The sequence below is a fragment of the Tigriopus californicus genome, chromosome 7 (genome assembly GCF_007210705.1).
Source record: "Tigriopus californicus strain San Diego chromosome 7, Tcal_SD_v2.1, whole genome shotgun sequence".
In the NCBI taxonomy this organism is placed as follows: domain Eukaryota; kingdom Metazoa; phylum Arthropoda; class Copepoda; order Harpacticoida; family Harpacticidae; genus Tigriopus; species Tigriopus californicus.
The window spans coordinates 330,074-343,224 of NC_081446.1; the positions used below are offsets into that span (position 1 = coordinate 330,074).

At 40.4% G+C, this 13,151-nt stretch overlaps 1 long non-coding RNA gene across 1 annotated transcript; it reads right to left on the reverse strand.

Annotated features, from left to right (window-relative positions):
• Positions 1–5,733, reverse strand: LOC131883494 (uncharacterized). Its single transcript, XR_009373615.1, has 3 exons — positions 5,656–5,733; positions 5,313–5,572; positions 1–134 (listed from the first exon to the last, which is right to left on the reverse strand). It is a non-coding gene; the product is annotated as an uncharacterized LOC131883494 (long non-coding RNA).
• Between the last annotated feature and the right edge of the window lie 7,418 nt (positions 5,734–13,151).

The window sequence follows — 13,151 nt, forward strand, 5'->3', positions numbered from 1 at the left end:
AGCACCCATCGCGTCATCGAAATAGGACTGATTTGGGTCAGAGTCGGGCGTGTTGTTGCTCGAAGCTTGGACAAGTATTGGCTTGGACGAGCGGGACGTGGCCACGTTCACTTCAATTGGATTGGACTCGACAACTAGAAGGAAAGAGGGAAAAGAGATTGGAACTCGGCTCGTCGGCAATTGCCGGCATGGGGAATAATCGACACAACACTGCATATATATATGATGCTTTATATGCATAACTTGGAGCAAACCTAATAGTTAGATGACAATAGGTGAGGCAACTAGCAAATCGGGTTCTTTTGGTATTCATTGCCACAAGGTGGGAATCATATTTTAGTTGGATTGACCCCTCCCAGCCTTGCCCAGTTTTGCTCAGGGGAAGCAACGCCTACCCTGTCCACCAGAGTATACTTACTGTATGTGTGAATGTAGATGTATAAAAATACATCTAATTTTATCAACGTTGACACCTCAAAATCATCTCTTCAAATGTTAGTCCATTTGGAACCAACGACCAATGTCGTTCAAATTCTGGTTATCAAACTTAACTTCCACCTTGAGCCGGGGGTGAGGATGAAATATGTACGTATGGTGTGTGGGTTGGGATCACGCCATTTGTTCAGGACTATCCACTCCTACTTTCAATATCATTTGTGGGGAGAGCTGTTCACCGATGGATCTAAGCAAGCAAAACGGCCGCTTCAAGCAAATAAGTAATGGGCCAGAATAAACCTGCAAATACGTAGATGATCCCCTTTGTGCTGGTTGGATATTCAATCATATTGCTCGGCTGAGCATTGATTTGGGTCCGAGCCAGTTAAGGCTTCGACGAATCGAGCCCAAAGAAACCATTAGCCAGAGATCCCAGACCTGATCTATTCTCACCAACACACCCTCAAATGGGATCGAAGATGAATCATCCAATCCAGACACGAGCCTTCGACCCACGCTCCAATCATGTCTGTATTGCCTTTATGACCAACCAACCAACTAACCTTGGGGACGATCCAAGATTCCCCCCTTTAAAGATATTGCATCCAACTTTTGTCTTGCCCGGCATTCTCGTAACTATTCATGAGGACTTGAGACTCCAGCTCTAGACAAGCAACACGGAACCAACAGCAATGAATACAGCGAATAAATACGCCAACGCTTGTCTGTCTCCTTTTCTGGGTGTCTCCGCGTCCCTGAAGATGGCGGATCCAAATGAGCCCGTTGCCAAAGTGAATTGCCAACTCCATTTGCGGAAGAGGTGGCGCCCCATGCAGATGCAGCAGCTCGTCCCACGCTTCAGATGGATGCCGGGCGGACAAGTTGAATTGAATATCTTGATGTCAGTCCCAATGGACCCATATTATGCTGGTCCCATACCACCTGGCCCAACGGATTGTTGGGTGGCTAGAGTCTGTCGAGTGGAATGATTCATCATCGAGACGGCGAGCTGGGCCTGAAATGTGCTCGTAACCGATGAAAATAGTCTCAAGTACCCCAAGGGGAATATTGCTTCGCCAACGTTAGTCCACCACACGCTACCACCACAATGGCAAGCAAAGTTGAATTACCCGACCATGACTCTGAAATAGCCGCAGCTAGTGCACAGCAGTATCCAGTGGAGACAGACGAGGGAGAACCAAAAAAAAAGAGCCAGATCGGCCGGCACCTTCAAATCACATGACTATGCCTCTTCGACCTTGGGCTCTCAACAAAGCGCAACCACGGAGCCTTTATTAGACCCATTCTCAATCTAATCCAACTGGGTGGAATCACTGCGTGAAATAAAAGCAAGCACACATTAACGGCTCTCACCTTCCCCAATCTCGCCCATCTTTCAGACCCTGAGACCCCGTGGCCTCTCTGACTTGAGTGGCTGTGATGCTCCAAATCAGTTGGGTGCCACTTTGGCCCCAACGTCAATGGACAGTAAGTTCTCTGTAAGTGAGCATCATCTCTGTCCCACTCGGGAACATTTCTGAGCAACGTAAACAAGACAGGTTTGAGTGTTGTTAATATGTTGGGCTCCAATCTGCTTGCTCGATGTAACATTATCTGTTTTGAAACAGATCGTGCCAAGCCACGTGAGAATATTCAGCCAGAGCTGGTTCACCACATCATCCAAGTACTCTATTTGATAAGCTTCCTCGTTTGGATGTTTGGCCAGTGTGCGCTTTCCATTTTCATTGGGCAACATTGATACTTATTCAGCTACAATGATTCTTTACATGACGTAACACATTCTAAGACCGATGTTTCAAAGGTGTGGTTTCAAATCAATTGAACCGAAAGGAAAAGAACGTTATAGCCCAAAAGTAACCTGTTATTGCTTGATTGGCTTTTGTTTTCAGTTTGAATGTTCGCAATTCAAGGTCATTTCATACTTGAATTTTCCCCAAGTGCGCAGGATTTCAATCGAAGATCAGATGGCTTTCCCCTCTCTACCTACATATATGAGCTATCGCACAAATGGAATCAAATTTTAGAAAGCTGGTATTTCTAGTCCAATTTGATGATCCCGTCTGGCTTCAGCGAGGTTAGAGACGTTGAGCGACACGAGTTGCATTTGATAGATTGAAACACGCACGGGCTGAAGTTTCACTTTCACGAGAGACTGGAGGTCTCAATATGCAGTATATCTGAGTCCTTGAAGTCAAAGAAGTCCTCATACAGCATGACGCTCGTAGATGACGCAATCGTACAGAATAGTCTTAACTTAAGATTTTCTTTCTCGAGGGTAAAATCTAAGAAATGCGTGCAAAGAGTTGCCACGGCTCTGAACTTTTTACGTTTGAGATGTAGTATATTGGTGAAAGCAGTCGGAGCGGATAATGACTTTAAATTAATGTAAAGTCATACCATTCATGAATTATATGCTTACACGTTTCATTACTAGGACGTTAATAGGACGTCAAAGCAAGCATTCTCACAAAAAGCTATGAATAAACTTTGAGTGCCTCGGTTAGTTTTAGCATTCTAAGTCAAATCCAGTCGAGTCAGAGTAGACTGTTCTGTTTTGTTTATTACGAAGGCAGATGGCAGTTCTCCACCTCGGTCTGCCATCTGAATGATGGGTGTCCCAATGGAGGGATATTCCCGCTTCGTCGTCCCAGCCAACATTAATTATTATCTCACCCCTTCGGGAATGACCGCAGGTTCGCCCATTTAAGCTGTTAAAGCAACAACTCATGATGTAATTTAAATCCCGCAAAGAAGCTTGGACTTGACTAGCCTGGGATCGAACCAGGATTCGCAAATTGGAGAGCGGATGCTCTACCAATAGGGTGCCCCAGCCAGCCTCGAGTCAGTAGACTAGCTGAGAATTGTCTTCAGCATTTCTTGAATGGAGTAATTGATTGGAAATATGCGTGCATGAACGGTTCCGCAATCTATTGTATGAGTTGCATGTACTATGGTTTCCTTGTGTGTTGAGGGCAATTGGCACGGGGGGTTTGCTCGGCTGTCGGTTCGCCCATCATCACTCTATCGTTCCATTACTGGAAGTACTCTCGGATTAGGCATTCTTTTATGTCAATGAGGAAAAGTGGCACATCAATTTTCCCCTGTTTCCCCTTCGCAAGGCCCCTATGTGCTACATACAGTAGTAGTCCTGCAGTAGTATGTACTAAAAGCCTCATGCCATCATATTCGTACCTTAACACGGACTTCTTATTAAGAGATGGACTCCACTCCTATGCAGGATAAGGGCCTGGGATGACCCCTTAGGAGTATGGGGCAACGAAGGGATGTCAATGCAGCTTGATTTATGTCTCAAAGCCGTCTTAGTCCAGGACAGATGTACTGGGTTAAAAGTTTGTCCTTCAGAAGTGAAAGAGTATTGAACAATCTATTGAGCCTGTTTGTCCAAAGAGCACAACTTTTGAAATGATGAGTTAGATTCATTAATACAATATATCAATATCGTAATAGAAAGTATACTAATGATCAAGCATACCAATAGTAATGTCAAATGATGAATTTTCAAATCTTGATCTTGTCTCATAATGTTATTATCAAAATCTCATTTCAGAAAAATGTGAAGGAAAAAGACACATTTGGGTTTATTTTTGGTTTATCTTACTCTCATACTTCTAAAACTATCATACCATCCTTTCATTAAATGCTATTTTAGAATTAGAAACCTGAATTTTGCAATCATCGATATTCTAAAAGTCTGCGTATTGAGCTTACAACACTACGATTTGCAGTGCATGCATACTAAGGTATAAAAAGTACCAATTCATAATGCATGGTTTTAAATACAGGTCAAATATCTTCATACGGTATAGCTTCAGGTATTCTTGGTACCTTCACTTAAAAGCTAAGTTCTGAACGGGATGATAAAAACCTTTCAAGACAAAGAGGGATAGACTATTTCCTATGTCCTACCCTCCTATGTTGTGCACCATCAAGGTCTTCTAGTTATCCAAGACCGAGCATAAGTAAAGCCCAGAACAAACGAGTGAGAGCAGGAAAGAACGAAAGAAAGACGTTCTTCCCTCAAAAGCGCTGTCTTTCTGTGGCGAAGAAGGTGGGCGGACTGGTTGGCTGAATGACTTTCACGACTCCGCCCGAATTGTCTCGGGCTCAAGATGGGTGTTATCTATCTTTTTCATACATGGGGAGCAAATAGATCTCCTGGCCTCCCAGAACGCTTTGGTTGACTTTGTGGCCACGAGAAAAGGGACATAAACAGGATCGAGGATCGAGGAGGGGTATCCCCTTCACGCTGCCGTTCGTGGTGGAGCATACTCGTACACTTTTCCATAGCATATTGTATACCTACGTATACACACATGAGTAGGTCCACCACATGACACGGGGAGCAGAAGTTGGCTCTTTTCATCCCAGGAATTACGTACTTGGGAGTGATCATCGGCTGATTAATGATGGAAATATCGGACTAAAGACTGACTTGGCCAATATTTGCTCAATCGGTTTTCCAACTCGGGACTCTTACCTTGGAATTTGCAAAGGCGACCGACCACTTCATTTAATAAGGAATGGCTTGGTTACGGTGGTGTTACAACCCTTCTCTCGTATGTGTTCAATGTTTGCGGAGTGAATTTCCAATAGAAAGAGGTTCAAGCTCATTCCCCATCCATCATTCATTCACCGTACTAACTCAATGCTATTTGGCCGTGCTCAAGGACGATGCTTCTGTACTTGGATTCATTAAAGCTAATTGGCCACCCCCACGAATTTTTTTTCTCCAAATTTCCCCGTTCAATCACGAGTGCCAAACAGAGAAACAAAGCCTTTGCTTCGTCAAAGGAGAGAATGAACTTTTTTAATCATGACCAGGATTGAGAATTTACCTTCTTCTTTGACGATATCACCGGAGATTTCGCCCTCAAAGGCGGCAGTGTGTTCTTCGAAGTCTTTGTCTCGTCCTCGAGTGATATTTAGGCCTTCAATGGTCACGATCAAAGCCGTGAAGAAAAAGACCGAGGTGTGAGAGGCAAATAATTTTGAGTGCTTCATCATGTAACACAGTCAGTCACCTCTCCCTTTGAAAGTGAGCCAACTACTGAAGAGCACTGTACAACATCCCTGCCTCGTCCATCCAGACTTCAATCTTTAGATCATGAAAGCAGGAACACGGGTTTTAGTGGCTCGAAATAGGATCCTATTATCGAGCGGTGCCAGGAATTCACTTACTCCGTTATGTGAGGGTGGTCAAAACAAATGGATGAATGGTATTTAATGACTGCCCGCGACGGTTTTAGCCTGAATCTATAATTAGGGGATGCCATTGGGTAATGAAGACGATTAAAATCAGAGACAAACAAACCCCCGATGAGTCAGCTCACGTTCCTGCCCGGCCGGTCACTGCCAAGTTGACCGCAATAATCCGCAGGTCTTTTCTATCTGCGTGTAGTACAGTTGTGTCGGTCACAGGCGATTAGGGGCTGTCAATTTGACTTGACTGGCTTCAAATAGCTTTAGAGCGATTCCGTTTACGTACTCTACCCGTTTGGGAGGAGCCATCGTGATGAACGGGGCAATGCTCAACATGTTCATATCTCTTCGGAGCTCGAAATATCTTCCAAAATTGATGGGAAGATTGGACGCTGTTTGAGTAAAAGATTGGGGGTCCCAGTCTTCCTTCCACTTATTAGATGCTGTAACAAATTCATTGCAAGGGATAAAACTATCTTTAACTGTTCTACTATTACTACAGTATTTTGAATGAAAGCTAAAGAAAAATAATTTCATCTTCTCGTTGACTAAAAGTCTATGGAAGAAAGAACCACCTTTCAGATTGACTCTTTTTATTCAAAATCCTGTCTTTTTGACATTTTAGAGTGTGTGTGTGAGTGTGTGCGTTTGCGATTTAGGGTCATGCCAAAGTATGTAAAAAAATGGAATAATCATGATGATAGATTCATAAACGTATAATAGAGTGTGTATAAATGACAATAATGTTAAATAAATAAGTAAAATAAATGGTCATATCCCAAATGAGTTGACCAAATTTGTCTTATTGCAGAAACAAATGAAGAGGAGTAAGGAACATAGTGAAAAAAATTGATTGATTTACGGAAAAGCCCCAGAATTCCAAGATGAAGAAGAATTTGCAGATTTTACTGACATTTATACTCTTTTCATATGTGATTCAGGAACGAATTAGAGTTGGTGGATCTGGTTAGCCCTTGAATGAGGGGTTGAACTAGACTTTTGCCAGAATATTGTCCAAGTCTGACTTAAAGCTTGAATTGGATGAGCTCAAACATATTCCCTACAAATAAAAACAAGGACAGCAAATTGCACAATCAAGCAGTCAGAGTGAGAAGAAAAGCAAGGATACATACGGTGAACGCACAATAAGTCTCCACGGTCACTAAAATTGACCTTAAAAGCTGAGTTGAGACAAAAGTCAGAATCAAAGCGAACAATTTTGGTGTTCACTCAATGAATTTAAAACTTACTTGCTAAAAACCATATGAAAAACTGATTTTCAAATACATTCTTGATGAAATTTTGGAGCACTCTTGGTAAGAACCTGAATGCAACGCAAGACATGCTTTATTTTGTTACTTCTAATTTAAATGGTCCTGTTTCCATGCATTGAAGCTACGGTTACATTCAAACTGAAATTCCCAGACAATCTAATATAAATTGCCTTTATCGCAAACGCAAGCTATCATCTATTTTATTCCTTACTTAAAGTCAAAATTACTCGAAACCATCTAGATTATTCCCTCCATCACCTTAGACATACTACTTACGCTTCTGTTGTGAAGATTTCTCCTCGCCGTTTGTTCGTTGTTTTAGGACCTTTGACAAATTCGAGGACTTAAAATTGACAAAGTATATTTCGGATCTTTTTGGTAGCAACTAGCACACACANCGGTTAGATCTTTTTCAAGACTCGCGATCTGTCTCGTAATAGAACGCTTTTTCCCGGCAATGTCCAATTTGCATCCTTTTGGATCAAAAAACGAATCTAATTGCGCGGTTGCCATTTTCTTTGCCTCACTCACGAATCCACGGATGGTGTTTTTGGTTGTCGTGGTACTTCTTGTCCCGGTTGGAAAAATGGACTGCCCTCGAAGATGAAAGATCCGGCTCGAAGGACCATAAAATGTTGTGAAGATTTCTCCTCACCGTTTGTTCGTTGTTTTAGGACCTTTGACAAATTCGAGGACTTAAAATTGACAAAGTATATTTCGGATCTTTTTGGTAGCAACTAGCACACACACCCACTTCCTCGCTCTTTTTTCGTCGAGACTTCTCTCCGTACTATTGAAAGGGGCAAAACCCGTTCCATCCCACAAGCCCAAAAGGCCAGAAAATAGTATTAGGCTGAGTGAGCAATCAAAAATCGTAAAAACGTAATTAGATGGGAAATATCGTCGGAACAGCTTCTTTGAAAATTGTTTCTGACGCATCAAAACTACCCACAAAAGAAAAAACGTATATTCAATTTTGTGATAGTGAATACCTTTTATTATATTGAAATATATCAAACTATTAACTTGGGATTTTAATATAACCGGTGTCATTTTTGGAGTTAACTTATGTAAACAGGAACAATTATTTCCATATAACTCAGAAGTGGTAAAATAGAGCACATGCTAATTTGGATTCAAGTGTACTTCTAATTGTCACGAAAGAGTTTTTTTAAAAACTGCAGCTTCTTGCATGCTTTTAGGTATGCAATTTTTTTGATCTGATTTAGAAATTAAAGTTTTTCCTTATGCTCGTCAAGTTAGAAAATTGCCAAAAAAATGTTTTTTGCTGACTTCCTTACCTCTGCTGTGATTGGAATCCCAGCAGTTCAAGACGAGAAATTTATTCATTTTACTTAACTTTTATTCACATATATTATTTGATCGACCAACAAATTGGAGTTGGCTGATGTGGCTAACCCTTGAAAATAAAGTTGATCGGGAATTTTAGTCAAACACTTGTCCAAGTCTGACTTAAATCCTGCCACTGGATCAACGCCTACATAAGCCCTACGAATATTTGAGGGCAGCAAATTGAACAATGAAGGAGCCTGAGAAAGAAGAGAACTGGACTTCATTGTTCGAACTAGCCTGGATTCTCCAGGGCTTGAAGGTGCTCTCAAAACGCACATTAAGACTCTACGGTCACTACAATTGACCCTAAATCCTGGGTTGGGACAAAGCTCATGAATGCTTTTGAAAACGTACAATATCAGATACCTTTCGTACCTTCTCTGAATACTGTACAAACCCAACCTTTCTAACTTCTCCCAATACAAGAGCTCTCTCATATCCTCAATGCTCCTGGTAAACATCTTTGGACCTGCTCGAGCTTTTGCAAACCTGCTGAACTAATTTGAGCCCAAATGGGAGAGGCATATTCAAGATGCGGCTGAACAATCGACTCGTGAAAAATCGCATTAAGATGAATCCCGTGAGGGCCATCCTGGGAATGGCCAAAGGCATGAATGTCCATGAGACCGCGGTCCGGAGGATTGTCAAAACTGACCTAGGTGCCAAATGAAGATCCTAGAGAGAGAAAGTGAGGTTCTCAAAACTATGCATAAAATGGACCTCAATATGCAAAGAAAGATGCATAAAAAACAAGCCCAGGCTGCAAATAAGGATGCAAATCAACTTGTTATGACATACTAAGATATTTTAAGCAATTTGTTAAGCTGGACACAGATTTTCTATTAACATGCTCTGATTCCAGTGGATCAGTATCTGAACAGTCATCTAAGACTTAACTTCCACAACAATCACAGATGTTGTCAATACAACAGCTTTTACTTGTCCAAGATGGAATTGAATGTTATTTGCGTAGGTTTGAGAACACTAATAATGAGGCAAGGTTCTCAATTGGATAAGAAGCTTCATTCACGATAGGAAGCAACTTGTGAAGGTCGAGGGATCCCTTAGTGACATACATGATGTCAAGTCAGGTGTTCCCCAGGGCTCCGTCTTAAGGCCCTTCCTTTTAATAATATTCGTTGCCCCGCTTCAAAAACTTAGTTTTGCTGTCAGTCTCTCTTCTTATGCTGACGATAAAAATTTAGTTTCTGGTAGGAATGGCCAAGATTCCAGTGGCCTTGAAATAATATATTCTTGGGTTACTGAGAGTGATATAGCCCTGAAAGGAATGAAATTCCTCTCAATCACCTCTCAACTCCTTTGAATACTCCACTCATAGATAATGGAGGTAACTATATTGAGCAGGTCTCATTTATAAAAGATTTCGGTGTAGTCCTCGAAGATAATGGAAAGTTCGATGAGCATATCCACTTGAGGGTGGGTAAAGCTTTTCAAATGTGTGGTTGGATATACCGCACATTTAAGTCCAGAGATAGCATCACGATGCTAACTCTGTACAAGTCGATTGTCCAGCCACATCTTGAATATGCCTCACCCATTTGGGCTCCAATGAGTTCAGCAGGTTTGCAAAACGTCGAACAAGTCCAAAGATGTTTCACTAGGAACATCACAGGAATGAGAGAGCTCTCGTATTGGGAAAGGTTAGAACGGTTGGGATTGTAAAGTGTTCAGAGAAGGTACAAAAGGTATCTGCTACTGTATGTCTTCAAAAGTATCCATGGGCTTTGTCCCAACCCAGGATTTAGTGACCGTGGAAGCTTAACGTGCGTTTGGAGAGCACCTTCAAGCCCTCAAGAATCTAGGCTAGTTCGAACAATGAAGTCCATTTCTCTTCTTCCTCTTTTGCATACTATGCCAAAATCATCATTGAAAATAAAACACTTTTCCGGGTGGACATACAGTAATCTCCAGTAGCTGCTCAGCTACACAGACCACTAAATTATCACCCAATAGTCCAATAACGTTCCAGACCAGGTTTAGTTCACGTTCAAAATGAATCATGTGTTGATACATGGAGAATGTGTGTGATAACTTCCAACCTTGCCTGTTGCTAATTCTGACCAAATAAAGTTTTAGTCCCCTTGTCCCTGGGTTTGTTTTTGCCGAAGTTTTGAAATTCAACAAAAGTGTGAAGTTTTTAATGGCGTGTGGGGTGTAGATATCAACACATTTTAACCATCAATCTAAATTGCAGCAATAGATCGTGCCAACGGTAGGTTTTCCCCAGGGGGACTGCGTCATTAGCAGCAAAAAACATTTGCATTTCAATGTCTAATTCATTGTTGAAAAATAAATGTTATATTTCTGAAACAAATTGTTCCAAGAATGATATGAATTGTGAAAAACTCGTAAAAAAAGAAATAATTTAGTACTTCAAGTTTTTGTTGGTTGAATTGCAACACAAAATGTGCAAGTGTTCACTATTTGAATGATTAACCAGTCCCTTCTTGACCTTGAACGATTTTTATTCATATTTAACATGGAACACTTATAGCCGTTACTTTTGTGCTAATAAGAAAATGATACTGTTTTGGTGCTTAAGAACTGTTTGTTCTTCAGCTAAGATAGGATTAAGTTGATCAAAGATATCGTGTCTATAACCATTTGCCAATTTTATAATATTTTCATAGTAGAATTTGACGGGAAATGATGATCTTGAAAATGTTGATGCGCTATCAAGTAAACCATAGGAAACTTCTTGCTCAATTGGTAGGGGGATGTCATAAGTGCTGAGAATTTTGCCCTTGAATGATTTGAAAGTTTCCTAGAAAAGCAGGTAATATATTCGTTGTGTTACAATGATCTAACAATTAGTTGTTCAGCAATTTCATCTTAATAAAGTCTGGAATCTCAAGAGCATGTTTTCTTGTTTTGATGCTTGTTTTTCTACACCCATCCAAAGCGGATGGAGCTCCCTCCGCCCAATGAAAAGGACAACAAACTTCGCCAGAAAGTATTCTGGTAGAGTGAAATCCACCAAGGGGACCTCTTCTACCGAGCATTGTCCCAACAATGGCTCTTCATTTAACAGTGTCAGGGGGCNCCCCCCCCCCCCATTACACTCTGCAGATAGATTTCCAGTCATTGATCTGCTCCTTTCTTTTCCGCCATTGATAATAAACTGATCAGAGTGATCTTTACAACTTCTCACTCAGGTAAGAATTAAAAAAAGTCAGGAAAAATGCAACCCCAAAACGTAGGAAACCTGTTTTGATGACGTGCTGAAGTGGGAAGGGTGTTGAATAAGAAATGGAACATTGAACGAACCCGTAAGAAAATCAAATACTTCATTGTTTTGACTTGCCTGGATTTTTTTGGAGGGCTCAAAGTATAAACCTTGACATTCACTATAATTGACACTAAAACCTGGTTGAGGAAAAAGCTCATGGATACTTTTTAAGGTACATTCCAAAATATACCTTTTGCACCTCCTTTGAATAGTGTATTGTCCCAATCTTCTTGGTTTGTCGCAATAAAGTAGTAGTTCTCTAATTTTAAATTACTACTGCTTGCCTTTTAGGCAAAAGCTCAAGCTTTTCCTGAAAATGCAACTAGAATCTCAATACTTTGCACACAAAAGAGCAAATATAAGAATATTTAACATTTAGCCAAGGTCTCTTCACCTTGAGAGATAGCTAGAATAAAGCACCAATAATAAATATTCATTTGAAACATTTTGCCATATCGAGACACTTTCATTAATTCTGGCGTTCTATTTTGTCCAAGTTTCAGTGAAATAAACATTTTTTGCTTAAAGTAATCCCAACATTTGACTTTTTCCTGTTATCATGCTTCGCCAAGGAATATCGATATTAATGTTTGGCATAGTTGTTCGCAATTTGTTGCATTTTGATGCTTGGAAGAGCCGGATTTTTTGTTCCAATGCCGTCGTGTCTCCAATACTGCAGTTTTGCATCCTGATCTTAACTTCTTGCTCAACTTTGAAATGTTAAATCCATCAAGTATACCAACTGGTTTAGCACTTCATATATCCCATTCTTGGCCAAGCTTATTCGGTACGATGTTTGCAAAGCACATGGAAACGCAAAATTGAAAAAGCACTTTCATTCCAAAGTCTGAACTAGGTACTTCGTGCCTGTACAAGAAAGGAAATGGCCATCTGATAAAATGGATTGCTACACTATTGGGGATAGCATTCTCAGGAACATGTAATAAGCCCTGTCTTTTTGAAAGCTTAAATAATTTGTATTTATTTCATTTTTTTGTAAAAGAAGTAAGACATGTTTTAAGAAGTCAAGACTTTTAGACATTCAATTGAGCTTACAGGAAAAAAATTACGATTTATTGATACATTGTCTTGTTTGTTTTCCGTTAATACGAACGGGCAAAGACATCAATCTATGCCATGAAGCCAATTTCTAGATTCAATTTACGCTTTTACATCCGTAATTACAAACAAAAAAAACAACCATGGTATTCTAAAGATTTGTTAGAAAATGGATAAGATAGTTTTATTGGTTAAGGACTTCAGGTAGGTTAGACCAGGTTAAGTTGAAAGAACGTATGACCTTAATTGAAAAGGAAATCTTAAACATTAATTGATTGGTGGGCTGAGGTTTATTTTTTGGATGTTCTTAGAGAGGTTTTTTTCGAAAACTAATACTGTGGAACCCAGTTATATCGTCTCCGCTTAAAAAGTTAATTCGCTTTCATCGTCGTTTTCACAAAAGCCCGATTCATTCTTACAGTTTTTTATACGCTTATAGCGTCGCCTCACCCCGGATATATCGTCATTTTGAGGCAAACTTTTTTGTACTATTTTTGCCTTAAAAAAAACTTTCATTTCTGATTACACACCCCAACTGA